This window comes from Epinephelus lanceolatus, chromosome 3, assembly GCF_041903045.1.
Source record: "Epinephelus lanceolatus isolate andai-2023 chromosome 3, ASM4190304v1, whole genome shotgun sequence".
Lineage (NCBI taxonomy): Eukaryota > Metazoa > Chordata > Actinopteri > Perciformes > Serranidae > Epinephelus > Epinephelus lanceolatus.
Genome location: NC_135736.1, coordinates 4361035 through 4386993, shown reverse-complemented (window position 1 = coordinate 4386993; position 25959 = coordinate 4361035). Strand labels below are relative to the sequence as shown.

The window sequence follows — 25959 nt, the reverse complement described above, 5'->3', positions numbered from 1 at the left end:
AAACATAGAAAAAATTGTGAGAACACCCCGAAACACAACACCCAGATGAACACACTAATTCTAGCCCTTCAACGGGCGGGATGCGCCACCACAAAATACTGTTCGTCTTTAATATGATCTCCAGTGTACAGATGTGCATATTTAATGGATTCATTGTGAGCTGCGATGTTAAGTGATGCACTGCTGTAGTCAGACACTCATTCACTGTTGGGACACGGAGGCGTTGGGTTTCACTCTGGAGTGGCTGTTGAGTCAAGTGCAACACCTGGTTTAATTCGGTTAACTGATCCGTTCTGGCTCTTGTCGGCCCAATCTTATTGTGCAACTAATTATGATGTGTAAACCCTGCCCCCATTTCCAGCACATGGGGTAACTTGTATGTGTGTCTCCTGGGTTGTGACTCAGGTCGTATCTAAATTGTCACGTCATCAACCCATGTTGGCTTGCGAGGTTTGAATTAACAAAAGGATTGTCCACGAGTCAGATAACCCTGGTCTGACCCTTGTCACCGGTGTAAAAGAGGACTTGAGACTTGACTTAAACTTGCAAAAATTTACTGAGCATCTCTGCCACACAGTGTTTGCAGTAAAAAGTAAAATTGGTTTGAAAACTTGAAAACTAAGAGATTGTGATGGAGAGATAGATATAGGGAAAGAGTTAAAAGAAGACAGAAATGGATGATTAAATGCTAAAACAGAAGGAATGAATGAGCTAAATGGCAAGATGGAATTGTGAGTCATGTTAGTCGGACAGTATGGCACAGAGCAGTGGGCTGCACTGGAAAAAGAGAACTGTATGAGAACATGGGGAAGACCAGCTCACGGACTGTGAGCTGTTTTAGGGCAGAAAAGGTAGATGGTAGAACGAGACCAAACTGATCATAGCATGAAGAAATCACATGATGCTTCTACACAACAGAGTAAAAAGAGCAACATGGAGACAGAGAAAGCGAGTTACCTACAAACAGTTGTCCAAATAGTTATGGAGAGGGACTGCAGGGCAGGCAGAGAGCAGGAGTGATGGAGTAGTGATTGAGGAGATGTAGACAGAGGGAGCTGGTCTCTCATTAGAGCTCCAAGGCAGGCTGTGAGTCCAGAGAGAAAATCCACCTCGATATGTGCACTTGGCTAATGTCTCTTTTTTTCCCCCTCTTTCTAAAGATTTGTAGTTATCAGAGTGAATATCTGTTCCTATGGACTGTTGATGTAATAAAAATATGTGTGCATAGTTTATATAATAATTATATACATGAAAACACTTCAAGACTTGTAGATGCAAAGGCATTTTTAACCTGCATTTCTCCCCATGAACATATCTTACAACATATCTATCTATGTTCTCCTTTCTCACTGCCTCCGTCTTCTTCCCCTTATATGGTGGAGAGTTTGCTACAAGATGCACAATAATTTCAGATGCTTCTGATTAGGGCTGGGTGATACCACGCAAGATGCTATCACGGTAAAATGTTCATATCAGTCGATATCAATAATTTATACGCTGAAAAAGTCAAATCAGTATTTCTTTCAAGTTTAAAGGCTGATTTTTGCTCCTGAGTAAAAAGAGAGTATGTATGAAAAGATCATGCAGTTAATTGTGGTTTAAACTATTATTCATTGTCAGAACATGGCAAACACTATCATCAGATGAGTGACTACTTTTTCCGGCTCATTTTCTGCTACCACTGTAACGTTAGTAGAATCAGCAAGCTAGCTAGCTAACTAGCCAGCAATAGTCGAAATGGCAGTTTTGGAGCGAGGAAAAATGATCACTTCATCAATTTGTTTGAGGAGCAGCCGTGTCTGCATGACACAAGCCTTAAATTTATTTAAACGTTGAGTAATGCGTGTTCAGTTGAAGTGAATATTACATGTTAAAATGTCATAACGGGTGCCACCCCAATGACAAAGTTCTCCTTTTGGTAATTGGTGCCGATGGGATGTTTTATAGACTATCATTATCAACAGAACTTGGCTCCGATAGTGACCGATGGCAGCCTCACCAGTCACACAGGGATGTACACCACTGACCGGAGCTGAAGAGGGGAGTGTAGTGTCAAAGGATCAGTGGGTAAAAATCTTGATAAAGCAGGTCTCTTCTGCTGTTTTACTGAATCTAAGGGTACTGTTTCTCATTCCAACATGTATTGACACGAATATTTGGGCTGGACCGCAACAACTGGGCCGTCAAATACAGTCGCTGTAGTAGTGAACGTCCCTGACTAAGTATATGCCACCACTTCCTGTTTCACATTAAAAGCCCTCTAGTATTTCATTCACGGTACAGCTATACACTAGGTTTTGACCTAGTCTTGTTATTATTGTCATGGTAAGCTAACACATTACATAGCAGAGGTCTATGCACATGTGAGTTGGGTGTGTGTGTGTGTGTGTGTGTGTGTGTGTGTGTGTATTTGTTTTAGCTCCCCTCCCATCTGTTGTTTCTCAGTCTTATATCATTATATCCCAAGCTTCCAAACATCCCATCCAATTGCACAAATAAACACACACACACACACACACACACACCAGTGCAGGAAAGATGCACAGTCACACTAATTCAGGGACACATTCATACACAGTCACACATTATAAGTTAAGGGAGTCACACACACACACACACACACACACACACACACACAGAGCAGTGAGGCAGCCCCAGCCAGCCAAAGATAATTCATTTTAGACACAGAGCTTCAATTTGGCGGCACTGAGCGTCAGTCTCACATGCTCCGTGTCACTCTGTGCTGCTCTTTGCACAAGCAAAATCCATTTGCCTGGTACGCGTGTGTGTGTGTGTGTGTGTGTGTGTGTGTGTGTGTGTGTGTGTGTGTGCGCGCGCGCGAGTGTGTGTGTGTGCGCACGTGCGTGAGTGCGAGAGAGAGAGGGAGAGAGCATTAAATGTGGTTGAAGATGCTATACTCTAGTCTTGTGCTCTGCATATTTCAATGTGCTTATTTCAAGTTTGTGACTGAATGGTGTGCCTGGCTATATGTACTCTTTGTAACTCTGTAGTACAGTGTAGATATTGAGTGAGTCAAGTCAAGATCTCTGACAGATGCACAGAATTATAAACACCTTAACAGATGAAGCTACAGATACATCTTTTAGGCATTTTGATTTAAAAATGCAGAAGCTTTTTATTAGGTTAATAACCATTGTGTTTTCAGTTCAATTCAGTTTTATTTATAAAGCCCAATATCACAAATAACAATTTGCCTCAGAGGCTTTACAGCATAAGACATCCCTCTGTCCTTTGGACCCTCACAGCGGATAAGGAAAAACTCCCCTAAAATGCCTCCATGCTAGCGAAGTAATTATGTTATTAGATTGTCCATACATACATAGATACATACTTACGTTCATACATACATACATACATATGTACATGCTTTACATTCTTGTGAACATGATCAAGAATGCTTTGAGGGAATTTCTTCAAATTTGGCAAAAACGTTCACTTGGACTCAACGATGAACTGATTAGAATTTGGAGGTTGAAGTTCAAAGGTGAAGGTCATTGCAACTTTAACAATCTCATTCTTGTGGACACAATATCTCAAAAACACCATGAGGGAATTTCTGCACTTTTCTGGCCATTATTCGGTGTCATATCTCAGGAAAAGAAGGGAAGACATTTGGTCAAATGCTGAATTTATGACCCTAATCTTGGGTGTCCACCTTGAAACTGTGCTGATTGTATAGGTCTGTGCTGTTGGGGAGAAGATGTGCGTCTGAAGCATCAATGTTTTCAGACTTGAATGTAAACCAGGGGTGTCAAACATACGGCCTGGCAGCCAGAACCAGCCCACCAAAGGGTCCAATCCAACCCACTGGATGACCCCGCACACCTAATACAGGGTTTCCTCCAGGATTTTTTAAACTGTGGGGGAGGGCTAGAGGGGGAGAGCTCCAGCGATGAGCCGTTTATGTTTCGACGGAGATGAGAAGAATTATGAGTTGTGGGAAACTTAGTTTCTGGCACACCTGCGTCTGCTTAATTTGAAGAGTACCATCCTCAACGAGCCGCCCGATGAGGACGCTGCCGATGATGATGGTGCCTGTGCAGCAGACGACGCTGAGAAAAATGAAGAGGTGTATGCAGAACTGACTCAGCTGTTGGACGATAAAAGATTCTGAGGGACCATTACCCTGGTAAGGGGAAGCCACGAGTGATCAGCTTATACACGGAGCTGACGTCCCTTCAGAAAGCTGTTTATGAGAACGTCACAGACTATGTTATTCGTGCAGAGACTCCTATCACAGCACTGTGGAATGCAGGAGAAACTTTAAGTGATGGCTTGTTAACTGCAATTATCCTGCAGGGCCTGCTGGACTCATTTAAGCCATTTCCCATCAATATTACACAAAGTGATGAGAAGTTAAGATTCACTGAGTTAAAACAAAGCTAAGGAGCTATGAGAGCACAGAAGAGTTCAATGCCGTTTGCTCAGATGATGACAGCGTGAAGAAAGTGAGAGGAAGAGACAGCGGAAACGTTTACGTTAACATTAGGGTTGTTTTCACAGGCTTGAACAAAAAATGCATCAAACTTAACCTTGCTTAGGTACCTTTCTCTCACCCTTTTCTCTCCCTCTACTTCGTCTCTTTGCCTCCCCTCCACTCTTGAGCGTGCCGCAGTACAGCCAGACAGGCAGGTGATGACTCCAGTGTTCGTTTTTCAAAATAAAGTTAATTGCAGCGTAGAGTCACATAACATTTCATGATATTTAAATTATCATTTCAAACTCTGATTATAAGCATATGTAAGCATATGTGTGCAAATATAAGATATATATATATATATATATATATATATATATACAGTACAGGCCAAAAGTTTGGACACACCTTCTCATTCAATGCATTTTCTTTATTTTCATGACTATTTACATTGTAGATTCTCACTGAAGGCATCAAAACTATAAATGAACACATGTGGAGTTATGTACTTAACAAAAAAAGGTGAAATAACTGAAAACATGTTTTATATTCTAGTTTCTTCAAAATAGCCACCCTTTGCTCTGATTACTGCTTTGCACACTCTTGGCATTCTCTCGATGAGCTTCAAGAGGTAGTCACCTGAAATGGTTTCCACTTCACAGGTGTGCCTTATCAGGGTTAATTAGTGGAATTTCTTGCTTTATCAATGGGGTTGGGACCATCAGTTGTGTTGTGCAGAAGTCAGGTTAATACACAGCCGACAGCCCTATTGGACAACTGTTAAAATTCATATTATGGCAAGAACCAATCAGCTAACTAAAGAAAAACGAGTGGCCATCATTACTTTAAGAAACGAAGGTCAGTCAGTCCGGAAAATTGCAAAAACTTTAAATGTGTCCCCAAGTGGAGTCGCAAAAACCATCAAGCGCTACAACGAAACTGGCACACATGAGGACCGACCCAGGAAAGGAAGACCAAGAGTCACCTCTGCTTCTGAGGATAAGTTCATCCGAGTCACCAGCCTCAGAAATCGCAAGTTAACAGCAGCTGAGATCAGAGACCAGATGAATGCCACACAGAGTTCTAGCAGCAGACCCATCTCTAGAACAACTGTTAAGAGGAGACTGCGCCAATCAGGCCTTCATGGTCAAATAGCTGCTAGGAAACCACTGCTAAGGAGAGGCAACAAGCAGAAGAGATTTGTTTGGGCCAAGAAACACAAGGAATGGACATTAGACCAGTGGAAATCTGTGCTTTGGTCTGATGAGTCCAAATTTGAGATCTTTGGTTCCAACCACCGTGTCTTTGTGAGACGCAGAAAAGGTGAACGGATGGATTCCACATGCCTGGTTCCCACTGTGAAGCATGGAGGAGGAGGTGTGATGGTGTGGGGGTGTTTTGCTGGTGACACTGTTGGGGATTTATTCAAAATTGAAGGCACACTGAACCAGCATGGCTACCACAGCATCCTGCAGCGACATGCCATCCCATCCGGTTTGCGTTTAGTTGGACGATCATTTATTTTTCAACAGGACAATGACCCCAAACACACCTCCAGGCTGTGTAAGGGCTATTTGACCAAGAAGGAGAGTGATGGAGTGCTGCGGCAGATGACCTGGCCTCCACAGTCACCGGACCTGAACCCAATGGAGATGGTTTGGGGTGAGCTGGACCGCAGAGTGAAGGCAAAGGGGCCAACAAGTGCTAAACACCTCTGGGAACTCCTTCAAGACTGTTGGAAAACCATTTCAGGTGACTACCTCTTGAAGCTCATGGAGAGAATGCCAAGAGTGTGCAAAGCAGTAATCAGAGCAAAGGGTGGCTATTTTGAAGAAACTAGAATATAAAACATGTTTTCAGTTATTTCACCTTTTTTTGTTAAGTACATAACTCCACATGTGTTCATTTATAGTTTTGATGCCTTCAGTGAGAATCTACAATGTAAATAGTCATGAAAATAAAGAAAACACATTGAATGAGAAGGTGTGTCCAAACTTTTGGCCTGTACTGTATATATATATAAATATGTGTGTGTGTGTGTGTGTATCCATTCATACAATATACTTTACATTGTTTTAACATCTGAAAAAAAAAACCCCCCATCATTCTGAAGGCGTAGCAGCTTTTATTTTGCTGTGGCGGTGTGCCATGATCAATTACATGTAGTGGAAACCCTGTAATAGTGATGCACTTGTGAAGGCTAAGAGGTGCCAGGTTTCAGGAGCAAGTTAAACACTAAGTAGCTTTCTTCATGTAAAATGCAGCCTCGGAGGCTTTTCCACCCCGACCATAGATGATGATGATGATGTGGAGATGTCAGGAATTCTTCACAGGAGTGGAAATGTATGGAAAAATGCATTTGTAATGACTGTGAGTAGTAGACTGACTGAATGTGGAAAAACTGAGAAATATTATTGAAATTGCATTTATTCTTCTAAAGGCATCACAGCCTGTTTGTCATCTGTTTTATAAATGGATTAGCATTTTTTTTAAATGTACCTCTTTAAACATGACTGCAGCATTTTATTTTTTATTTGTCGCCCTTCGTTAGCTTAGTTTTGCCTAAGAAAATAAACTTAGACAATAAAATGCTGCAGTCAGTTTGAAAACCTAATTAGCTACCAAACTGATTTACGTTCTTAAAAGGGAAACATTGACGATTTCCAAACAGTTTCTTGTCACCGCAGTGTGGGCAGTCTGTGCAGTCTGTGCAGATGAACAGTGTTTGTCTTCCCTCCATGCTGCCTGGAGCTGCCTGCTCATCATCGGGTGGAGGTCTCTGGGTATCGCATCACCTGTCAAACTGCTGCAGGCAGATGAGCAGGGAGCTCCAGGTACTGGATACCTGGAGGGAGGCTAATATTAATGCTAACATCAATATTGTCGGGTCCACTCAAGCAGCACCTCTGAGGCTGAGAAATGAAGCCAATGCAAAATTGCGAAAAACGTTCACCGAGTGGCCACTTGAGGCTGACTCCAAGAGTGAGTAAATCCCCATAGAGCCCCATGTTAAAATGCCCAACCTTACAGCGGAAATAAACATGTTTACAGCCTGGTACAAAAAACATTTTTTGACTCTAAAGCTAATTTCAACATTCCTGACAACTGTACGGGGGGTCACTTTTTTGATAAGTCACCTGTTTACATTCAATTAAGGCCCAAAGTCACGCATATATAAGGGCTGGGCCGCTTGAGCTAGAGGCAGTCTGTGAGTCAGATCCACCCCTCCACAGCACCAGCCTCTCGTCCAAATATGGTCACTTCTGGCTCCAAAGAAAACCAGGATGGTGACAGATAGGGTTGGGATCCGGATCCGGTTCTTTTTTGGAACCAGGTCCAAAGTTCCGGTTCCGGAACCGTTTCCATCACATTTGGCTTAACGGTTCCTGCACACGGTTCCTAGATTGTAAAAAAAAACAAAAAAAAAAAAAACGTCACGTGCATTTCCACTAGAGTGCGGCACGGGCCGCATATTTCTGTCCGAACCCGACCAAGCCCGACATTATCTAACCACTAAAGCACTGAGTTTGTGTCACATAGTTGTCATGGTTACAGGCTATTTAACAGGCCAGGCGTGCGCCGTGGGTGCTCCGGAGAGGGAGACCTCCGTGTTTGAGACGGGAGCGGGAGGCAGGAGGTCCGACACTTCCAGCGAGAGGAGAGGGAGAAATAAAACAAAATATGATAAAATAGGAAAAACCTGTCTCCCTCTTTTATTTTATTTTCAGCGTTTAATCAAGGCGGAGGCGGGCGGCGGGAGGTCCGCTTCCAGCGAGGGGAGCGGTAGAAACAAACAGCCAATGTGTGTGTGTTCTGTTCAGGTGTTGTCACGTAAATAACAGTGCCCAAGCATGAATGCATGTAAGTATTTTTTATTACATTGCTGTGGTTAATTTTAATAGTGTTACTGTAGAAATCAGAGAATCACTTTTTGTTGTTATATATTCTCAGGGAGATGATACAAGCTCTAAATCTGAAATACACACCACACACAAATGTGTATTTTCATCTAATTGTACTGTGCAACAGTTAGAATAAAGTTTTTGTATTTGTCTGATTGCATTTGTGTTTATTATATACTTGTTTAAGTATAGCAAGTATAATGAATATAATGTAGGAATCGGTAAGTAATCGGACCGTTAAGAAGGAATCGGTAAGGAATCGGAATCGTTGAAATCCTAACTGTGCTATGGTGTTAAGCTTGTTTGGTTTTACAATAGCTGCACTGTACAGAGTTTTGATTTGTATCAGCTTGAAAAGATCCCAAACTTTAATGCTTTCTGACATTTTCTGGCCTGTCTTCTTCTCTTCACCCCTCACTTTATTCTCTTTCTGCATTTCACGCTATTAAATCACGCCTTTTATTTTTAGCATCAATGTATGATTTGGAGGTGTCTTCCTCACGTCACATGCATAAGTTTAATTTGCCACAGTAATAATCATCCATGTGAAACATAGAGGGCTGTATATAGTTTTATCAGGGCCTCAGGAAGTGCTCCAGGCCAATTGAAACCAATTTTCATAGTGGCTAAATGGTAAAATTACAATTTCTGTGTCAGTTATGTGATGTTATTGGGCCCAAAAAGTCTTTTTCCCATAGACTTACATTGGGAAAGAGACATCTGTAAATCATTGGATACAATTTTAAATGCCGCAACCCCTGCAAAATAAGTGTTTCACCATCAGGATTTAATCCATTTGGTCTGATAACATTTGGAAAGTCTAGAAGAGCTGCAAGATTAAATCATTTTATCCCCATTCAAGTTAGCCGAGCACTAAACTGGAAGTAGCAGGTGTGGCCGGCGTAAGTCTCTAGTGCGCCTGCTCCATGGGCCAAATAATGCCAAACCAGCACCAATCATCCAGGTAATTTTCTGCATGGCAGTTAAATATTTTTGGTGTCATGTGCAACTGAGCAAATTTGACAGGAATGAACAGGGTCCCACTTCCTACGCTGTATTTAGGTCCCTTTATACATCCGCGAGTTACATGGATTAATGGAAGCTTTGATGCAGAGAATTTGTATCCGTGATTTTTAGTAATCAAGTTACTCAGGTTACTTAAGGAATAGTTTCAGCCCTAGATGCAGCACGCAGGAAGGAGGTCTACCAATGAGTAGCATAAAGCAAATGCTCAGTGCTGCTGCCATTCTCCACAGTGAAAAGGAAAGAGATCTCACCTTCCCCATATATTTTCTGACCTTCCTGGTCTTCCACCATTTTGTTGAAAGTAAGCACTAAAACACGTTGTCATTCTCTATATGCCTTCCTCTCTCCCTTTGCTATCCCTTCTGTCTTCTCTTTCTCCCTCCCTCCTTCCGTCCTCCCTCCCTCCCACTCTCCCTTATTGTAGTTTTTGCGCAAGAAGGCAAAAAATCTGCTTACCCTACACACAGGGATGTTTGCTAGTCTCACACAAAGTTCAAACTGCTTGTGAAAGCACAGCTTTACCTGCACCATCAACAGCAAACCTGTGAGTGTGTGCGCGCGCGTGTCAGTGTGTATATACTGTATGTGTGTACATATTCTCTCCCATGGCTCTGTGTGTGTGTGTGTGTGTGTGTGTGTGTACAGTAAACAATGCCTGTACATGTTTGTGTGTGTGTGTTTGTGGCTCTGCCTCTGTGTTTACAAGGACAGGTTCCTTCTGCCTTGGGGCATACACCTTCATGTGGGAACAAAACAGTGGACTATTAACACCTTTTATTGTAGATCAGTTTTGATAATTGACAGTTCAACACAGCTGATTTCCTTGGAAACACAGTGAAGAGCATGCTGGAACATAAAGTAGTGCTAAGTCATCTCACATGCTTCGTTTGTTCTGTATTGTACAATGTGTACGTCTGGCTATCATGCTGAGTTGTAATGTCAAATAATACAAGAGCTTCAGACACAGCATGATAATACATCAAAAGTAGATAGTGAGTGTATTTTTTAAAAGTTTAAAACTCTTTTAAGGCATAACATTGGTTTCCTTTGGTCAAATTGGCACATGAGGCAGCATATTTAAATCAGCACAAGGTGGGGACAGCACCATGGCCCCATGTCAGCACAGAGATGACCAAGAGAAATAGAAAATACTAGAGCGTTGCCCAGTAAAGTCACAATAGACAAACAACAGCACTACTGCCAAGCTTCCTTTAAATAACATCAGTGCGCTGAACAACAAAGCCGCTCAGCAGTTAAAATTGTATTCTGTCATTGTTAGCGGTGGAAATCCTGCCGGTCAGCACATCGACAAAAGTGAGAACCCCGGACATCTCTCACATCCCTGCTAGTCCCGGGACTAGCAGATTGGACGGCGGCTGTGACACACAGAATGTTATTAATGGTCCACCTCAGCTGAATGAAAGTAGGATGGGTAGGATTTCAACTGCTGGCTGTTTTATTGACAGTACTGAGACTATATCACAGCTCAGGGTTTCCTCTACATGTAATTGATCGTGGCACGCTGCCATGACAAAATAAAAGCCGCCATGCCAGAATGATGAATGATATTTTATTTTTTTTTTCCAGATGTTAAAACAATGTAAAGTATATAGAGGGGAGGAGGCAAAGAGACAACAGTCCGAAGTAGAGAGAGAGAAAAGGGTGAGAGAAAGGTACCTAAGCAAGGTTAAGTTTGATGCATTTTTTGTTCAAGCCTGTGAAAAGGACCCTAATGTTAACGTTAACGTTCCAGCTGTCTCTTCCTCTCACTTTCTTCACGCTGTCATCATCTGAGCAAACGGCATTGAACTTTTCTGTGCTCTCATAGCTCCTTAGCTTTGTTTTAAACTCAGTTAAACTTAACTTCTCATCACTTTGTGTAATATTGATGGAAAATGGCTTAAATGAGTCCAGCAGACCCGGCCCGTCCCTCTAACTGTAATTATGAGCCCGAGCCCGGTTTAAACCCGACATTTTTTTTAAGGATACGAACGTGGACATTGAAGGCTGACTCTCGTCTTTCTCTCCATGGCAAGCCTTCCTCATGTGCCTCTTAAGTGCCGAGGTCCCCGTCTTTTTGCTGTCATATACCAGCACTGTGCTGCACTTGGTACACTCCACGAAGCCGACACACACATTGTCACTGTCAACAACACACATGTGCTCGCCAGTGGTGATGTCAAGGGGGGGACATTTATTAATTTGCGATACCTGCTACCTGTTTAAAGATTCAGTTTTGTTGTCATAAGTTGTCATAACTTCACATCAATTGATCCTGGAGTTCAGGTAGCAAACAATGTTATTTCTTCATAATGGAGACGGACATAAAGTAAGAAAATTATTTATTATTATTTATTATTTAAAAATAATGGCGGGGCTTTTACTCACCACAACTGCAGAGGCTACCAGCTTCATTTAAAACAGACTACATTGTAAACTGGCCGTTATTTATTATTCCCTCTGTACTTTTAGATTTTTACTTTTGATCCGCTCCCATTTGCCTTGATAAAGTTAATGCATCGCACCGTCATTTCAAACTTAACACTTCCTGTATCTGTTTCAAATTAAAAGCCCCTTATATCTTCGGTTGAGAGAATCCCTTCATTTTCTAAATACGCTATTATTGTGAAACATCTGCAGGAACTTATTGTGGAGGATTCAGTGACTTGTATGTTTGTGTACGGTACTTCAAATGTAGCTCCTGCCACCTGCTGGCGCTTTTTACATTACTACAACAACAACATGTCGGCTGGCAGATGAACAGACACAGTGACTGAAATAATAGTAAAAATAATAAAAATAGGATGAGAATAAGCCGATGACATCACACACATCGTGAAAGACGACCGGGGTTGATTGGTGTGGACCATCGTGTAGTGTGTCATGTCTGTCGGCCAAGTCACGGCACGATTTTATGATTCCACAATTGCGTGATGTAACATAGTGACTGTCGTAACGGACAGAAATATCTTGTAGTGTATACTAGGCATAAGAGGCCTCAGAGAGCTTCCACTTATATTTTTTTTATACTAAGTTAAGTCTTTCAACCGATTGATGCATTCAAATTTAATTTAGCTGTGGCAATAATTACATAACCCCCCCCACCACCACCACCACCACCACCACCACCCATCAGTTTTGCTGGTTTAAAGATGTGAATTTCAGAATCCCACAAATGTGCTCCTCCTCTGGTTGACAGCAGAGAAGCAAAGGTAGCTCTAAATCCACAAATGCTAAATACCTGCATTACATCCTTTAATACATGCACGGTTATGTAGGCTAATCCACAGCAGCACTGTCTGCTGTTACAGATCCTGGTCATGGCTGAGCTTGCTGGCTGGACAGTAATAGACTTCAGATCATGCTGACACTATCATTCAGAAGACTATTTCTGGGCATTAGAGGTTATATGTTTCTGTTTTCAGAGCAATGACATACACACACACACACACACACACCCATAGACTGAAACACGAATGAGCTACCATCGGTCTTCAGTATCCGTTTGACACCTGGGCTCTTGGCTGACTGCTATTATGTGTCACACACAAGGGCATTTGGGTCTCTTTTGCCTGTTTTGGACACTGTCACATCTCAGAAATATACACAAACACACACTTCCAGGCATGCATCACAATGTCATCCTTAAAGACCTGAAATAGAAATGTTGCAGTAGTGGTAGTAGCAATGGTAGAGCTGGTCGGCTACTAATTGGAAGATCGGTAGTTCGACTCCCAACTCCTCCAGTCCGGCATGTCAGAGTATTCTTGGGCAAGAAACTGAAACCCAAACTGTGCCATCAGGGTGAGTGTGTGAATGGTTAGCTGAAAGGTATGGTAGCCTCAGCCACCAGTATATGATTGTGTGTGTGAATGGGTGAATGTGACATTTAGTGTTAAAGCTCTTTGAATGGTCAGAAGACTAGAAAAGTACTGTATAATTGCAGGTACAGTACATTTACCATTTATCATCAAAGATTAGAGAATATATACACAACTAGCGCATTTCAGAAGTGTCTCAGAAGCTAATAAAAATACACACCTCATCAATTTTTGATGGAGCCATGGCGTGTTGCACAGAGCAGATCGATTTTTTTCCTGCAAACAGTCACTGTACGTGAAATATATATAGCCTATGATGTAATTGTGAGGATAAATGTATTTTTAATAAGTAAAACGCTGCCACAAATCTTTGATCCATGTCATTTATAACTGACTTTGAACGGCATTAACTTTGTCATTGTCTGTCAGCACAACAAAGTAGGAAATAACGACAATTTAAAAGGACAAAGAAACTATGTAACTACATAGCTGCTTTTGGGGGGTGAGTTTTGTGATTTTGGACTTAATATATAATATTGAAATTGACCTGAAATTTTTATTTGCACCGCCCTTTGAGGCATGCATTATGGTACTGGGCTTTAATCAACTTTGACTTTACCTAACTTACTTACTTATGGCAGAAGCACAAAAATCACAGAAAAATGACCAAATCAGCATCTGCAAGTCTACAAAACCAGGCAGGCAAAATGCTTAGTGCTTCCGGTATGGTAAGACACTGGGTTGAGGATGGAACAAAACTGGGTCGCAATCGAACCACGGAGGGCTGCACCCGGTGGAATTGTCCCTCCCGGCTCCATAACATATCTGGTATTGAATTAATCTGCAGATGCTCCGGTTCAAAATTAGACCAAACATTTCTATGGATGTCAACTTTGTGGCCTGCAACAGAGGGTAAGTCTTTTTGTTTTTAGCTGAGCCCCTACCAGCCATTTAAGAGGAGTGAGGAGTCAGCAGTCAATGAAGGTATAAAACAATCAATAAAACAGGTTTTTCAACAGTTAAAAATCACCACAGCCGCTGGAGATTCTATAGCATACAGTTATATATGTGCACATAAAATATTGGACTGATTGGTCCAGTAGTTTGCAAGATTAATACAAGTGCTCCATTAGTAACAATATGGTGGCTGGCTTGTAACAAACAATCTAATTTTATAGCTACACAGTGCGCTAAAATATGTTTCTGAAAACATTTAATGATGAGAAATAGACATCACAGTGACAGGATCTTGGTTTATATGTGATCAGTTTTGAACTGAGTTTTGTCTGAGTTTGAGAGACAGAGAGAGAGAGAGAGGGGCGGGTCTCTCTCTCTTGGTCTACGTCTATACTTGTGTCTGTGGTGGCGGACATACAAGAATGAGAAAGTACAATTTGTAGTTTAGCAGAAAGATCTGGCCACTGGTAAGATGGAGGAAAGTTTAACACAGTTCCTTAACACAAACTACCCACACTGTTATGATACAAAGTCTGCTGAAAATTGGCAAAGTATAACTTTCAGTGACCTATCTGCCTGCTTCTGTGGTTTAAATTAGCTTTCATTAAATCATTAAATCAGCTGTCTGAACTTTTCCAAGAATTTTGGAACTGTTTTTGGCCACAGCTCTTAGACTGTTAAGAGTAAGTGTGTGGGACAGTGTTTTTTGTTGTTGTTGTTGTTTGTTTGTTTGTATATTGAGCATCAGCAGCAGTAAGAGAAGCAACACATTAAACACATTAAAATGGTATAATCTTTTAGGACCATTTGAATTCTTTAGGTCAGGTGCAATCTGCAGACCTGCACACCTCTACAACTTTATTGTCATGCTGATTACTAATTACGTGCGTGCGTGCGTGCGTGCGTGCGTGCGTGTCCAACAGTTATTCCAGAACCGCTGCTCACCAGACCAGTGGTTTGCCACGAGCACATCTATTTGTTTTCCTACTCCATTTCACCTTGACATGGATGGCAGGCATGGGTTTATGGCATTGTGTGTGTGTGTGTGTGTGTGTGTGTGTGTGTGTGTGTGTGTGTGTGTCTTTCAAAAGGCAGGCTGGTATATGTTTCTCCCTCTCTTGTGGAAAGCAATCTCCCAGGTTGAGCTCATAAATCAGGGTGGGGGATGGAAATGGGGATGAAGACTGTTTGTGTGTGTGTGTGTGTGTGTGTGTGTGTCACTCTTTCACCAAGCTCATACCTGCCGTTAATGGTGGTGGTAGTGGTGGTGGTGGGGTATAGCAGCATCTTCTCAGATGTTTTATTTGCTTTGCTTGACGTCACCAGTGTCAGCCTCTTTGTTGATGACATGACCAATCTCTCTCATTCCCTCCTGTATGGCCTCCCATTTCCTCCTCACGGTGGGATTACACCACTGGGCGCCCCATTGAAAATGAATAGCAATTTAGGAAACTAATGAGCTGTAATGGACAATGTGCCCTCAGAGCAATGGTAATGCAGTCACTCATACTCAAACTCCTCCCATTCCCCTACTAACTGTGAGATGAGAGAAACCTGTGTGTGTGTGTGTGTGTGTGTGTGTGTGTGTGTGTGTGTGTGAGAAAGAACTATGTCTGGTTTTGCTGATGACGAGCTCAACGAGGTGACCTGCCTGCTTCATCTTTCCTCTCTCTCTCTCTCTCTCTCTCTAGCAATTTTTAAATGGAGATTCAGCAATACTGCCATAAGGAAGATTTGCCATTACACAGACTTAGCTTTTCTACACTAAACTAAACCAGTAGCGAAAGAGGTGTGACGTGTAAAAAAAAGTATGTTTCTACCTTGGCTTCTGGCTTAGCAGTGAAGCAATGCCCCCTAATTCATGTCTGTACCTTTTATACAGAACAGCGAGGCAGAAAACAACACAATAGTCCCACCTTCAACAGGCTGGGTAAAGAGGGCTTTAGTCTCTTTAGCAGTTTTTACACAGAGATGTCACTATAGAGCTGCTACAAAGTCCCTTCTTTACACCTTTGCATTTTTACACATAGCCAAACAACAGCAGCATCATGTCACCCCAGTGTGTGATTTTAGACAGCATGCCAGCATCATGAAATCAAAAGAGGCGATACGGGGGTAATATTTAACACAGCAGTATCAGCTTCCAGTGTTACATACAATATTGGCAGAGCTTTATAAATAGTAACAATGGCATTACATGAGAATAACAATCATCTACCATCCCTGTTATATTGCGGCTGATTTTGTCCTCTGCTCAGAGGGTAAGGAGCTCCAGGACCTCATTGTTTCCCAGTTTGTGGACATTTTTGGATGCTGTTCTTCTTTGAGTTAGCTACTAACTGCTACAAGCTACTTTTTAAATCTCCAGCGGTGGGCTGTACACATAACACATCATCAAAACGTCACACTCGTGCTGCCCATGATCCCATTCTACCAGTTTTTCTGTTTATACAGACATAGTTTTGGCACTATTACCTCCAATGATGGCTTAAAGGTGACTGTCTCAGCCCCTCCTCCACTACACAGTATTTCAAATATTCAGATGGCAAAGTCATACTTGCATTTCCTAAAGACAGTATCCTAGGCATGGCCCATCATCACTCCATCTCCCACTCCACTTAGTGATGCACAGACAACCACCTACTCCTGAATGTCACCAAGACAAAGAAACTCCTCAAACCTGCAATAAACCGACTACCTCACTGTCACATCTCCATCAGCAGTGAGCCAGTTGAAATGGTGGAGAGTTTCACCATTGACAAACTCAGCTTTGATCATCACACTACTGACATCCATAAGAGCTGCCAACAGAGGCTCTCCTCTACCCAGAAAAATAGGGCGCTCTCAGTCACGCCTCATCTTCTGCTCCTGCTATACAGGAGCATCACAGAACCCATCTTCCCTTACCGTTCCACATGCTTCTTTACCATGCTCACTGTCACCAACAGAGACTCCACAAATCACACGCACCCCAGCCCTCATTGGCACTGCCATCACATTCAAAACGTTTACCACAGCACATGACCCCAGCTACCCCTTGAACTCATGCTTCACACTACTTACATGTGGCCATAGACACAGATCTGTGTTATGTAAAAAAGCATGCTACGGTTAGAGCCTTGTGCCCTCTGCCATCACTGCCCTCAGCAAACTTTAGAAATAATACAATGGACTCATGTTTTTGTGATTGTATTTGTGTTTTTGATTGATGTTCTTACATTGTTCGTATGTGTGTACAGGCTGTGGAAACTAGTTTCCTCTATGGAGGACAATAAATGATCTATATATCTAGTATGTAGTACATACTTAAGAATAAATATATAGTATGTATTCACTAGCAATTAGCGGTGTAATGTATATTACTAATGTACAGTGATCAACAATCCAACATCATTGATGTAGAGTGAAAACACCAGTACATTTAATATCCCTTTATTTTGAAATTCCCACAACAGGTCTTTGTCACCATTCCAAGGACACCTCCTTCCTAAACATTCAAGGAGTATAGCACTAGGCAGATAATGGTAAGCAGCCAAGTAAATGAGGGTATTTACTAACATTGTCTCATATCAGTCGCAGGCCCCTGAATTTTTTTGAATTGAAAACGCATCATGGCAGCCTTTATGATATCAGATTTTAGACAGCATGCCAGCATCAAAGATCAGTAGCGTCAGCCTATCATGTGACATGTGACATATATAACATATGCGTCAGCAGTGCTTTCTTAACAATAACAATGGCATAACATGACAATAACAATCAATTATTTGGGGGCTGGTCTCTTCCTCTGCTTGGAGGGTAAGTAGCTCCCCGACCTCATTGTTTGCCCAATTTGCAGACATTTTTGAATGCTGTTCTTCTGTGGCTTAGCAGCTGACAGCTATCAATTGTTTTTTCAATCTCCCACAGTGGGCTACACACATTACATGTCATCAAAACATCACACCCATGCCACCCATGATCCCATCCTGCTAGTTGTCCCATTTATAGACATCATTTTGGCACAGTTATTACCTCTACTGCCGCCATTGTCCGTAGAATGAAATAAAATTGTGTAGTAATGAAACTTGGGACTTACACACCTACTAATATTCTTGTGACTCAAGATAGCTATTGTAACCTGCTATCATGTCGGAAATTTTATTTGGTGTCTACCTGTTAGTCCACATTGTGGCAACTAGATTTTCATGACTTTGATATTTTATACAACAGAAAAGCAAAAAATTCAAATATTAATGAAATGACTATTCTTAGGTCCTTATTTGCGTTTGGCATTCTTTGTTTTACTATCATGTTTTACGTCCTTGAATTTCTGTAGATGACGTGGGGACAAACCCTTTGAGCTTGGGTTAATGGAAAATCACCCTGTATGTTGATATCCCTTACCCCTGTTGGGTTTTCTTTTTTCTGTGCCGGTGTGTCTTCAGACAGCAGGTTAGCAGCACTGCTTAGTTTGAAGGATGCTTGTGTACGGTTTGGACGGTTTAATACAATGTAAGCTCTCCTGTCTCACTATTGTCGAGGAGTCTTAGGAGGGCTTCTTATCCAAATGCTACACCACTGAGCTGATTAAGGAGGATGTCTGTGTGTGTGTGTGTGTGTGTGTGTGGGGGGGGGGGGGGGGGGGGGGGTGGGGAGGGGGGGGGTTTGTGTGAATATTTGTTTGTCTATCTGCTTTTACATCATGTTAGCTTAGCGTGCATGTGTGTTTGTGTGTGAAAAGCCTCATTCCTGTAACAACTGCAAGCCCTGTGTCTCATGGAGTGCGTGTGCAAGTGTGTGTGCGTGTGTGTGTGTGTGTGTCTTTTGAGGCTCCTCAAAAGCTGCCTTTTTCTCTCTCATGTGGCTCGTCTGGTATGTTTGGTATTTCACAAAGCCTCAGATCCTCCTCTCCTCAAAGACTGGGGGAGGTATGTGTGTGTGTGTGTGTGTGTGTGTGTGTGATAGAGAGAGAGAGAGAGTCTGGATAACACACGTACACAGACACTCGTGGATCTTTTCTCTGCCTTGTATTCTTGTGTTGAGGGGGTTGGGTTTGTAAGGGAGTGTGCATGACACTGTGATTAACACAGACATACGCACACATACTAACACACACACACACACGCACACATGCTGTGGGTCTGTCGCTCCAAGTTCCTTTCCTTGTTAGCTTGCATAGTAGGGATTTCTTGGTTGGCTGGAGAAGCAGCAATTGTGCGTTTATATGCACATATGCTGTGTATGTGTATGTGTGTGTGTGTGTGTGTGTGTGTGTGTGTGTGTGTCTAAGGAGACCAGGATGTAATTAGACACAATGGCAGTAGCTAATGGAACAGCTGCCTCTTTGTAAATGTTGCTTGCTGCTGCCATGCGGACGCATGAACACATACATGCACACACACTTTCTGTGACCCACCAGTCTCTCAGGACACTTCAGCGTGTCTTGTCCCTCATCTTTTTTTTCTTTCTTTGTCTTCCTGTCTTTCTTCTTCTCTCCCTATGTCTTCTCACCTCTCTGTCACCTCTACATTTTGCTTCTTCTTCTGCCCCGATTTTTTTTACCTTGCTTGTTTTTTAAGTTTTCGCCTCGCTGTTGCACTCTCATCTCACACACAAAGACTTCTCTCTTTTCAAGCTCACTATTCTTTTTCCTCTTCTTTCACTTTCAACTGATTTTTCTTTCCTTTGCCCTCTTTTTCCTCTGCCTGTCTCTCTTTCTTTGTGTATGCTCTGTTCCTTTGTGTGGCACTATGTCTCTATCGCTGCTCTCTCTGCTTCACTTTTCCTTTTCCCTCCCTCCCTCTCTCTCTCCCTCCCTCCCTCCCTGCCCTTTTCTTGGCTATCAGACCATTTTTCCAGCATTGAGACTTGTCACCCCTCCCCCTTTTTGTCCTCTCCCCCCATCCCCAGCCTCCTCCTCTTCCTTCTCTTGTGGCAGAGCTCCTATCAGAGAAATGATAACACTACGTCACTCTGTAATCTGGCAGAGGAGGACTGCAGCAGCACACACACACTGAGCTCTTCTCCATTGCTGCAGTCGCAAAGACCAAATCAGTCTCGTTTTCCATCTATCACTCTTGCTCCATTTTTTTTCTCCTTCCCACCCCCTTGCCTGTCTTTCACTCTCTGGACTAGAGACCTTGACGTGTGCGTCTGTCAGATAGTCACAACAGTCGCCTTCAACGTCATCCTGCTGTAAAATCTCCATAGTAACGTGACCTTGCCCATCGCAGCCCTCCATCTCGTCCATGCCTCCATCTTTCTTCTCTCCATCTTTCTGTCTCACCTTCCTTTGACAGGCAGCTGTCTGGACCAATTGATAAGGAAGTCAATTTCTCTTTGACATCGTGGTGGGCGGTCCCAGCCATTCCTCTACCCCTGAGAGAGAAAGAGAGAAGGAGATAGAGGTGGTGGGGTTGTTTGTCTGCATGTAACAAGAGGTCACTAATACACACACTCACACACGCTCTCCCATCATTCCTTCACCAAACCTTCAATCATTTCACTGCTATATCTGTGCCATCTACCAGGAGTGCTTCCCAAGTGGGCTGAGAAATAACTTTAATTGGGCTGCAGTTTGATCACGGTGTTCTGATCGTTTGTTCATGTCTGCCACCGTCATGTCACCCTGGTCTGGAACAGCACAAACAGTTCCTGCTAAAATTGCACAAACTTGCCCTTGCCATCCTACTCCCCTGGCTTGATCTTTCCCACTCTTTCTGTCACTCTCTTTTTCCTCTTTTCACTTTTTCACACTCTGCACTGTAGTTGAGTTAACCCTAGTCTGCTTTATCCTCCTGTCATCCTACCATTCTAGCTCAGTTAAAGTGCTTTAATAGGAGGATGACTCTGAAAGAATGATTCCAGTTTATTCCACCCTGGTTTTTATTTTTGTGGGTTAGGTTATTGTTTCTATCAGTTCTTTTAAAATTGTACTCACCAACTTAATTGAGAAGTGGGAACACGGTAACCTCGCTAAAAATAAGTCTGATGATCATTCAGAAGCCCTTTTTACACAGAGATGGCGCTGTAGGGCTGCTACCAAGTCCCATCTTTATGCCCCTTTGCATTTTTACACAGAACCAAATGACGACATCATAGCGCTCCAGTGTGTGATTTTAGACAGAAAGTCCGCATCGTAGAAGCAAAAGAGGCATAAAAGGCGTGACATTAAACAGAACAGAGTTGGTCTCCAGTGTGACATATAACATACCTATCGGCAGCATTTTAGAAACAACAACAATGGTATTAACGTGGCAATAACAGTCATTTACCGTCTCTATTACAGCAGCTGATCTTTTCATCTGCTCAGAGTGCAATGCCAGGTTCAGACTACACAACATTTTGTCTGTTCTGGCAGTCATAATGTCAGATTAGATGATTATGGAGTAACAGATGTGACAGATTACATCGCTAATCATCTGTCACAATGTGCATTATGTCAACGGATTCTTGTCCTATTTTTTATTATTATTACTATTATTTTAGTCAATATGGCTGTTCATGTCCCAACTGAACTGTTATTGTAGTAACGTAAAAAGTGCCACCAGATGGCAGGAGCTACATTTTAAGTACTGCATGCAAACATGCCAGTCACTGGATCCTCCACAACAAGTTCCTGCAAATGTTTCACAATAAAAGCCTTTTTAGAAAATGAAGGGATTCTCTCGACCAAAATTATAGGGGGCTTTTAATTTTAAATGGATTCAGGAAGTGTTGAGTTTGAAATGACAGTGTGATGCAGTAGGTTTAACAGGACAAACGGCAGCTATTTAAAAATAAAAACAGAAAAATACAGAGGGAGTAAAGCCCCATTTCTAATGTAGTCTGTTTCAAATAAAGCTGGTACCCTCTGCAATTGTGATAAGTAAAAGCCCCGCCACTATTTTTTAATCTTATTCCGTTATATCCTCCAATATGAAGAAATATCATTATTTGTTAGCTTGATGCCCACAGCAGTACTCACCGGGTTCCTAAAGTGCCTCCTCTGTTTTCGCCATCATTTTTCCTTTATTACTCTGTGTGGTAGTCTCTGGAGGAAATATCAAAAAGACTGGGGTGTTGTTGCCATACAGTTGTCCACAGCAGCAGCTCACTCTGTGTTCCTATTGGTCAGTGTGATGGCTGTGATGGAAGAAGTCGTGGAAGAAAAAAAGAAAACCAAACATACTAGACTTTCTGTCGGGACAACGTGAGGCGTTCAAGACTTTGCTATGGTTGTCATCTACTATGGCATACTACAGGAGATGAAACAATGGATTATCACATGCAACACTCATTGTCATTCATGATCCGAGCTAACACCGTACAACGCTACGTTAGGCTATAATCAGGCTGATAGTCTGAACACAGCACCCTTTCAACGTACAGTAAGTGTTTCTGTGACTTCCTGTACAGACTGAAGGCTCCTCGAAACTGTCCAAAATCTGTCCGACCTGACAGCAGCTTTTTGTTAGCGCCTCCTGCTGCAGCCGTCTGCTCTCGTCTACTCTCCAGGCGAGGCGCAGTTCATCTCGAACAAGCCTATTAACAAGACAACACGATCTGTCATCGATGCCGGTATGTCAGCGGTGAATGCAGCTCGCGGTAAACGCGTTACGTGCTTTATTGCATGCACAGCGGCTTTATGACCGGGGTCTAATTCATGCCGTGATAGGACTTTCTTGCCGCTGGTTGCATACATCAATTTACATGAGCACAGTGTGCAGAAACACGCACCCAGTTCCCTTAATTTTTTGCACCAGCTCCCAAAAGGCTTTACGTCTATGCTTATCTCTTCTACCCACACCCAACGCCATTTATTTTTGAGTCCTTTATCAATTATCTGTACATTTTCCCCTGGTTTCATTAACTTATTTTCCATCTTGATGAGAGTGTCTACGGCATGGGCTCCACTAGAATCTGAATTTGGCTCTGAACCAAGTTTGTTCCCCTTCCCCCAAGACTTGCCCCTGCTCTACTTCTGATTGGCTAGTTGCCTAACTTTGGTGTGGTTGGGAGCGAAAGCCATAGGTTGAGAGCGAGAGGTCTCCGTTTAAAGCACTTCTACCAGAGCCCATCTACTGTCTGCAACGCATGCATGTATCCCGCATCAACTTTTTTTTTTTTTTTTTTTCCCCTCGTCGCACGCCGGAAATCCAGCACGGTGTCGGATTCCCATCACCCCTGGACAACTCTGTCCCCCCTTTCTGTGATTGTACCTTTCACACAGAATGGTGAGATGGCATAACAGCACCATATTCCCACCTTGAAGACGCAGTATAAAAGAGGCTACATTTTAAAGGAATAGTTCCACATTTTGGGGAATATGCTTATTTGCTTTGTTCACAACAGTAAGATGAGGAGATCGATCAAAGATTGAGATAAAATGTTTTAGTTAGTCAAGCATATTTCGATGAGCAAACAAAGGCAAACAGAAAATTACTAGCTAAAGTGCCAGTTGCACTTTACAAACCAATTTCCTACATTGACCTTGAAGTAGTTGTGTCCAGTGAGGGGTTGTTGCTGACATTTTGGATTCTCACTTTCAGTTTTACCTCCAAATAAATTGGTTCAGATAATCTGGCTGATGTGTTGGCTCTTCTGTCTGATGGTCTGACTACTGTTGTTTTTTGCCCTTGCACTATTGGACGGCGATGTTGCTGTGTTGCCAGATCTCACCTATCACTTTGATGAATACAATGTTACCATAACTGATAGAAAAGGTTGGCAAAGCTACGAAAATCAGACCCAAGCAATAAACCAGAATAATCCTTGAAACAAAATATATGTGTGTAGAGACCTCATTTCAATATGTTTCAGTTCTCAGAGAGTGGACACAGTTTAAGGGGTTTGAATCTGTGTAAGTGAATATTTGATGATATTCTCCTTTGTTCTTGCTCACCTGGATATGCATATTCACAGAACCACACTGAAAGATAAAGGTCATGTGTAACACATTTAGCAGGTGTTTTGATACAAGCATACAGTTACCTGGTGGGTGACGCACCCCAAGCTGTGTGTGTAGTCATGTGAGCATGAGCCTGTAGAGCACATACACACATACTGACTCACACTTACACACAAACCAACCATACTGTGGGAACCACACCAACTCATTCCTTGTATGTGGGGGTATGTTTTCATTCCTGTTGCCTTGTATTTTTTCATTCTTATTCTCTCCTCCCCTCCGTCCCTTTCATCTTCCGTTCCCTTCCCCTTTGCCTCTTTACTTCTAATACCTCCACTCCTTTGCTCTTTCAACATTCGTCCTCTCCTCTCCCCTTTTCCCCCCACTAACCTGTCTCTCTATCTGTGCCCCCCCCCAGCACAAGGTCAGGGATACGAAGACGAACAGAGAATCACATGATAGTATCCCGGAGTACTCAAGCTCTTAAAACTTCCACGTTCTGCATCAAGTCAATGAGTGGAAACTTTTCATACTGCAGCATTGTTTCCTTTGAACCACAGAAACATTCTAAGACTCTCAATGGTAGTCTATTGTCTCGAGTTTTGGGGCCTGTAAGAATGGGATCATCATTGTCTCTGCATATGTCCCACCTCTGGTGCCTCCCTCTCCCTCTGTCTTCCTCCACTAGCAGCAGCAGGGGGAAGCAGTATTATTCTACTCTGGAATGTCGCATCGGGCTAAATTTAGAGCCTTAGTTTCCGTTCTTCCTTCTCCTACCCTCCCACTCCTTCTCTCCTGCTCCTCCTTTTCTCCCTCTTTGCAGATGAGACTGAAATAGCCGGCATAGTGTCTTGCGACTCACCTGGGAGCATGGGCCCTAAACGCTCCCGTCATTCTCCACCGTCCTCATGTCTGCCCAGAACTGTGCACTGTGTTGTGTCATATTCATGTGACTGCGACCTCTTGATACCCAAGTGCATGTTTTCCAAACCTAAGTCAAGCCTGGTATAAGCTTAATATTTGGTGGTCAAAAATATTGGCATGATAGGTGAGTGTAAATTGATGAAGATGAAGTCTTTTTTTAGGTGTCATAGAATTGTTGGATTTTTCTGAGCATCATGTTTTATGATTGAAACAACTAGAATAACCTCTAAATGGACCATGAGGGGAGGTTGCTTTGGCAGAGTTTGAATTCTGGCCAGTTGTACGACAAAGGGGAGAGTATCTATGTTTCCCAGGTTCTATGTTCCCCACTTAACCCTGCATAAAAGGTTCTATGTTCCCCGCTTACACGAAAAAGGTTCTATGTTTCCCGGGTTCTATGTTGACCGCTCAACCAAGCGGGAAACATAGAACACTTATTGTGTAAGCAGGGAACATAGAACCTTTTTTGCAGGGTTAAGTGGGGAACATAGAACCCGGGAAACATAGGGATGACCCCCAACAAAGCAGAGTTCTGATCAACATTTTTCTCAACCTCCTTTTCCTTGATAAGGTATTGAATTCTGTTTACAAAGGTCTTAAATTGTTTTCCTAACATTTTTTAGGTTTAAATTAAAGGCGCTGTATGTAAGAATGTGGCCAAAACGGTTACTGCACTCAAATTCAAAATACTGCCGCGATTCGTGTCCGCCCCTACTCCCCTACAGATTCGAGGTTGCTGGACAGTGGCACGCTGGAGACTGATTTGTTTGCCCACGGGCGGCTGCCGTGGCAGGGCCGCGTCGCTGCGTCCTTGATCTTCGGTTTTCCAGCGGACCGTTCGAGCAAGTCCAGCTTCTCTGCAGCTAACACTGCTGCCGGGATACAGCGGAGGAGACTGCTAATGCTATGTACCAGGACACTGCTAATGCTGCTTGCCGTGCTGCTGTAGCTCAGTCGTAATTTTAACTGATGCTGAGACTCTACTGACTGCATGACTGGTAGACGGTGGTGGGTGGCGTA

At 42.7% G+C, this 25959-nt stretch overlaps 1 protein-coding gene across 1 annotated transcript in view; it reads left to right on the top strand.

Annotated features, from left to right (window-relative positions):
• Nucleotides 1–25959, top strand: part of maml3 (mastermind-like transcriptional coactivator 3) — a 182165-nt gene that overhangs the window by 110449 nt on the left and 45757 nt on the right. The window lies entirely within an intron of this gene.